This window comes from Mizuhopecten yessoensis, unplaced genomic scaffold, assembly GCF_002113885.1.
Source record: "Mizuhopecten yessoensis strain PY_sf001 unplaced genomic scaffold, ASM211388v2 scaffold10225, whole genome shotgun sequence".
Lineage (NCBI taxonomy): Eukaryota > Metazoa > Mollusca > Bivalvia > Pectinida > Pectinidae > Mizuhopecten > Mizuhopecten yessoensis.
Window position 1 is genome coordinate 1447833 of NW_018408440.1, and position 7656 is coordinate 1455488.

Here is a 7656-nt window from a genome sequence, read left to right on the forward strand (position 1 = left end):
TAGTATATACGTCTCTGGGTGACCGTGACTCAGAGACATATAAAGCCATAGTATATACGTCTCTGGGTGACGGTGACTCAGAGACATATAAAGCCATAGTATATACGTCTCTGGGTGACCGTGACTCAGAGACATATAAAGCCATAGTATATACGTCTCTGGGTGACCGTGACTCAGAGACATATAAAGCCATAGTATATACGTCTCTGGGTGACCGTGACTCAGAGACATATAAAGCCATAGTATATACGTCTCTGGGTGACCGTGACTCAGAGACATATAAAGCCATAGTATATACGTCTCTGGGTGACCGTGACTCAGAGACATATGAAGCCATAGTATATACGTCTCTGGGTGACCGTGACTCAGAGACATATAAAGCCATAGTATATACGTCTCTGGGTGACCGTGACTCAGAGACATATAAAGCCATAGTATATACGTCTCTGGGTGACCGTGACTCAGAGACATATAAAGCCATAGTATATACGTCTCTGGGTGACCGTGACTCAGAGACATATAAAGCCATAGTATATACGTCTCTGGGTGACCGTGACTCAGAGACATATAAAGCCATAGTATATACGTCTCTGGGTGACCGTGACCCAGAGACATATAAAGCCATATAGTATATACGTCTCTGGGTGACCGTGACTCAGAGACATATAAAGCCATATAGTATATACGTCTCTGGGTGACCGTGACTCAGAGACATATAAAGCCATAGTATATACGTCTCTGGGTGACCGTGACTCAGAGACATATAAAGCCATAGTATATACGTCTCTGGGTGACCGTGACTCAGAGACATATAAAGCCATAGTATATACGTCTCTGGGTGACCGTGACTCAGAGACATATGAAGCCATATAGTATATACGTCTCTTGGTGACCGTGATTCAGTGACATATAAAGCCATAGAATAAACGTCTCTGGGTGACCGTGACTCAGTGACATATAAAGCCATGGTATATACGTCTCTGGGTGACCGTGACTCAGTGACATATAAAGCCATAATATATATACGTCTTTGGGTGACCATGACTCAGTGACATATAAAGCACTAAGGACAAGCTGACCAGACTGAGGACAAGCTGACCAAACTGAGCACAAACTGACCACACTGATAAGGATAAGCTGACCGGACTGATTAAGACAAGCAGACCAAACTGAGGACAAGCTGACCAGACTGAGGACAAGCTGACCACACTTATAAGGAAAAGCTGACCAGAATAAGGACAAGCTGACCAGACTGAGGACAAGCTGACCACACTGATAAAGGCAAGCTGACCAGACTAAGAACAAGTTGACCAGACTAAGGACAAGCTGACCAGACCGAGGATAAGCTGACCAGACTGATAAGGACAAGCTGACCAGACTGATTGGGACAAGCAGACTAGACTGACTAAGGACAAACTGTTCCGACCGAGGACAAACTGTAATAAGTTGAAGCGCTTTAGATTGGCTTATGTTAGCTAGATAGGGAGCTTTATCAAATGTTGTATATTTATTTATTTATAACTACGGACAAGCTATACTGACTATGGGTAAACTGTTCTGACCGAGGATAAACTGTAATAACTACGGACAAGCTATACTGACTATGGGTAAACTGTTCTGACCGAGGACAAACTGTAATAACTACGGACAAGCTATACTGACTATGGACAAACTGTTCTGACTAAGGCCAAACTGTAATAACTATGGACAATCTGTACTGACTAAGGCCAAACTGTAATAACTTTGGACAAACTGTACTGACTAAGGACGGACAGTAGTGACCGAGGACACACTGCTCTGGCTATGCACAAACTGAACCGACTAAGGCCAAACTGTAATAACTATGGAAAAACTGTACTGACTAAGGACGGACAGTAGTGACCGAGGACACACTGCTCTGGCTATGGACAAACTGTAATAACTATGGACAAACTGTACTGACTAAGGACTGACTGTAGTGACCGAGGACACACTGCTCTGGCTATGCACAAACTGAACTGACTAAGGCCAAACTGTAATAACTATGGACAATCTGTACTGACTAAGTCCAAACTGTAATAACTTTGGACAAACTGTACTGACTAAGGACGGACAGTAGTGATCGAGGACACACTGCTCTGGCTATGGACAAACTGTACTGACTAAGGACGGACTGTGATAACTATGGACAAACTGTAATAACTATGGACAAACTGTACTGACTAAGGACGGACAGTAGTGACCGAGGACACACTGCTCTGGCTATGGGCAAACTGTACTGAGTAAGGACGGACTGTAGTGACCGAGGACACACTGCTCTCGCTATGGACAAACTGTACTGACTAAGGACGGACTGTAGTGACCGAGGACGCACTGCTCTCGCTATGGACAAACTGTACTGACTAAGGACGGACAGTAGTGACCGAGGACACACTGCTCTGGCTATGGACAAACTGTACTGACTAAGGACGGACTGTAGTGACCGAGGGCAAACTGTACTGAATAAGGACGGACTGTAGTGACCGAGGACACACTGCTCTGGCTATGGACAAACTGTACTGACTAAGGACGGACAGTAGTGACCGAAGACACACTGCTCTGGCTATGGACAAACTGTAGTGACTAAGGACGGACTGTAGTGACCAAGAACACACTGCTCTGGCTATGGACAAACTGTACTGACTAAGGACGGACTGTAGTGACCAAGAACACACTGCTCTGGCTATGGACAAACTGTGCTGACTAAGGACGGACTGTAGTGACCGAGGACACACTGCTCTGGCTATGGACAAACTGAACTGACTAAGGACAGACTGTAGTGACCGAGGACAAACTGTACTGAATAAGGACAAACTGTAGTGACCGAGGACAAACTGTAGTGACCGAGGACAAACTGTATTGACCAAGGACAAAACTGTACTGACCAAGGACAAACCGCTCTGACTATGCACGTACTGTACGATACGGACTTCTCACAAATTCCATTTGGTCGGTTAAACCAAAGTTTTAAAAAAATCTGGTCATTGCAGCCAATTACTATTTTAATATTATTTGATTTCATTAATCTAAAGTTGAAATAAATACTAAAACTATCTTGTAGCACAGATAAACTATTGAATATCATTTTCAGATACAGGTTCTATGTGCCGTTTGTATAATTTAGATCTAGTGTCACGCTACATTGCTTCACAATCAAATCTGTTCCCACCTTCCTGTTCAAGTCTTGATAAGGTTACTCGGTGGTTTCATTTAAACGTCATGTCGTGTTGAAGGAACGAACGTATATATTTTAACAGTTCGATGGTATATATTTGGATCGAAGCCCACATCATGGCAGTTCTAGTTTACTTAACCACTGGTATCGCGTCGTATTGACTAATCTATTTACTCTCACTTAATGCGTTTGTAGGACGTTACATTGGAATGTCATTTATTAGCAGTTTTACGGCGTGCTTTTTTTTTAATGAATAGAAAGAAAAGTTTATATAGGCACTTTTCGGAAGGTTGACCTTCGCGTCTCAGTCATTAAATGTCTGGTGTTGGGGCCTGTGGGAAATGTGTTATACACTGAATGTTGAGAACGACAACCAGCACTGCCAACAATCTCTGTTGGTCATATTTTGATAAACTATGGAGAGAAAAAAACTATAGGTATATACATATTCTGCTTGACGGCGTCCATTGACAGACGATACCTATCTTTGCCTTTTACTGGTATCAGTGTTTGGCATTGGTGCTACACAATGCCATGTGTCAACAGCTCTATTTTAGGTTTAGTCTGACAAGCTTAACGCACCTGAAATTCATCCTTCACAATAAAAACATACAATACGCGGAACCAATCAAGTGTGTTTTTCTCAGGATCGAGTAGATTTAAATGTTCCAACATAACTGTTAGAATAAGCTGACAGTTCCTCCTTTATACATATCGGAATAGGATTGCTGGGTATGTTATGAATGGGGTAGCCGAGTTCTGAATGGGACAATACCGAGGAGATAATTCGTGCTGACAGCTTATCTACTTAAACACATAAAAGGGGCACCTGTTATTACACAAACTGCATGCGTGTATTGACTGTTTGGTTGTCATCAGAATCACATCGGTACCTCTATGGAATAACTACACACCGTATCGTAACATTACTGTCCGCATTGTGGCACTGGACGAAGTCTGAACAATAATACCCAACAACCATCGGACGCCAGAGAAAAAGCACAGATGAGTTCGAAGATCGGCTATAACGTTTACGCTATACTGTTAAATGTACATGCGATATGACCAATGCTTTGTTGTGCAAGTGGACTGGTTTTGTCAATAATTGTGATGGATTAAAGGGTATCGAATATCGCTTCACCATAGAGCCCTAGTATAGATCTGTGGACTATGGCTAATTTGTCGTAAGTGATATTTAAACAATCCATGGGCTTGGAGAACAGTTTGACGCGTAGAGAGCACTTATTTTTGTAGATTAATGGTAGCGGTTTGATTTTTACTGTGTAAATACTCGGTAACGGTGTAGGGTACACAGTGTGTATCCGTCAACAGTCGTATCATCCAATGGCAGCACTCAGTACCATGCAGGACCGGGGTTCACCGCTGTCGATCCAAAGCCGGATCTCTTTCGCTCCTGGAACAAACTTCGATGGGAGGCTGCGTCACAATTCAGCAGCCGAAGCCACGTCAACGTACACGCTGAAACCAGTGAAAGAGAAGAATCCACCGATTATCACCAAGTTCTCGGCGCCAGCAGCTACCAGTCCGTCAATGCATTTCATTACGACAAACGCACTTGACTACAGAGATCCGACCGTGTATATAAGACAATCTAGAAATCCTGTACCAAAATGGTTTTTTCGAAGTAAATCAGATTTATTGGTGGACGACCGAGAAATCGAAGAACTTCTACGAAACAGCTCCACATTATCGTCCTCAGTTGGTCATTCTCACGCGCGTCGCCATTCTGACGTGGTAAACGATGCTACGCGCACGGACCACCTAGCCCGTGACGCGAGGTGGCCTCGGCGAAGCTCGGCTCGCCCGTTCAATGCATTCCCGATCGTTCCGGGACACAGGGTCCAGGTCCATTCTATCGGGAATGATTTCGGCTACTTGTCGGACACCAAGTACAAGCCACTGGTTGGTCATACCAATGACCGCGTCATCAGAAACGCCACCGTCAAACCGAAACCGAAGCCGCTCAAGACTGCCATGCGAGTACAGGATGAACGCATGCGAGTACAGGATGGACAGTCGGTGAGACAAGGTAAGCCAAACTACAGGACAGTCCACTTCACAGAGTCCGTCAATGTGGTGCCCAAAGGAGGGCCCATGTACCTGGACAGGGGCTCCATACTTCGGCCACACGACATCAGACAGACCGCAGACGAAAGTTACCGGATACAGCGTCGTACGCTCCAACGCACAGGAACGGAAATGGTGGATTCAAAATTGGACACATTTCAACCACGACAGTTCCGACCGAAAAGGGAGATGTCGTCAGTGGAGGCTATGTCAAAACTAATGGAACGCACATACGACAAACAAGCACTGACTAAGGAGCTACTAAAGAGAGGGACGTAATAGGTGTCTATACTGCCGTGGGGATTTCGTTTTGCTGTGATAACTATTTTTACCTTTTGTGTTCATGGGAAGCCATTGAACGGCATCCGAATGATACGTTTTGTTCAATCATTCAGCGGCTGTCTGTTCATGTGGTTGTAGATGCGCGCTAGTACTATAATACCGAGGATTTTGAGTGTGAATGTGATCCTTTTTATAAATGTGTATAATATTAAATGACGTGCCCATGTACATACATCTTTTAAAGCCATGTGATAGTGAAAGCTGGATTTTTATTGAATACGTAACAATATGCTAATTGGACATGGTAGTAAATGTGCTATCCCTTGGACAGCGATAGAATGGGATTATCTATGTTTCCTTTGCCAAACAACGGACGCGACGGATTACATAGACTCGGACAAGAATGTGTCCAGGTAAACTGTCCAGTTAACACATAATATAAACAATCGACCTAGTAGTCCTCTGTTGTTTATTGTGTAGGCCATGCGATACAAGGTCCCGTATCTGTCACTGTGATTGTTTGGTTGTAATCCATTGATCAAATCGACGAATGGAAACAATAAAGGGGGTTCGAAAAATTTAGCGCCAATTTACTTACTCTACGGTAACGTGACGCCGTCATTATTCCGTCATGAACGGCCATTTTGTTCGTCATTGTTGTTTAGTTCAAGTTTTTATAAATAAAATTGAACATTAAAACGGGGCAATGGTGAGAGTTTTATGCAGAATAGTTATATGCACATAAATAATAATAAAAATAGATATGTGTTCCAAGCAATACCACACGGGTTCCCCTCACGTTTCGGATTGCACCCGTTTATTTCGGGAAAGTATATTTTCATTCGGGCTTTACATACATATATATAGGGATTGAACGCTTTTCTTAATTTTCATTCCAGTATGAATGCAAACCGGTTACATCCATATTGCATGAAGCTGCTAGGGCTTCATGTGTAATATGAAGGTAACCGATTTGCATTCATACCGGCATGGAAATTTAAAAAAAAAACGCCGTTCGATCCATATATTTAGATTTTCACTATAGAACAATTGTTTGATTTTATTCATTTGTTCTTAAATAATTCATTTGTTTACTGCGTTTTGTATATGCGCCGTCCTTTAAACGATAAACAGCCCGATGGAATGAAATTGGCGCCAATAATTAACCGTAGTCATTTGAGCGTTTGACGCAGGGCCATTCTCTATGATATCCGAAGCGAAGCGACAACACTTTCATTGAACAAGGTTAATCTATGACGTCATACGTAAACCAAGTGTTCCGACACGAGCGTTTTTGCTTTGTAATGTTCAAATGTATATATATATAACCATACGCTGATTCTATCATATAATTACTGTAATTATCAATGAATACACCTATGACAACATGTACTTTTGCATAATGCAATATAAATTAATATTACGACATATAATATCAATGAAATAATGTCACAGTTTCAGGCTACATTATATTATGACGTCACAATGGAGACAATGGAAATGGAGCCAAGATAAACTTTTTAACTTCAAGAAGGATCCGTATTCATGAAACCATTCTCGTATTCAAGCCTTGATTCTGTGTTCAAACCTATATTCTTTGTAACTTACTTAAACACATGTCACACGGTCAAAGGTCAAGTTTAACCACCAAAAACGGTATTCGAACCGAAGTCTTTCAAAAATTCTTCCCGATCATTGACAAAATGTTATTTATTATAAATTTATCACAGGAATCTGAGTTTGAGCATGAGAACGGTTTCATGGAAAGCGAATTTTGCATTATTCGCGAATATTCTTAATCGCGTGATAAAAAAAAGGTCTTAAATTCGTTTCCATTTCACCTGAGATTTTTAAAACTTGTCAGGCAGGCTAAATTTAATTGAAATAGTTAGTAGAAACTTATAAAAGATCCTATATTTAACACATGGATATCTGGTTAATTACGTCAATATTATAACGAAATGACGTCACAAAACTCTGGATTATAGTATGACGTCACAATTGAGAACAAGTTAAGATACGGAAAACTATGGAAGAACTTAAAAAAGAAGAAGATAAACATTTTTTTTTTTTTTTTTTTTTTTTTTTTTTTT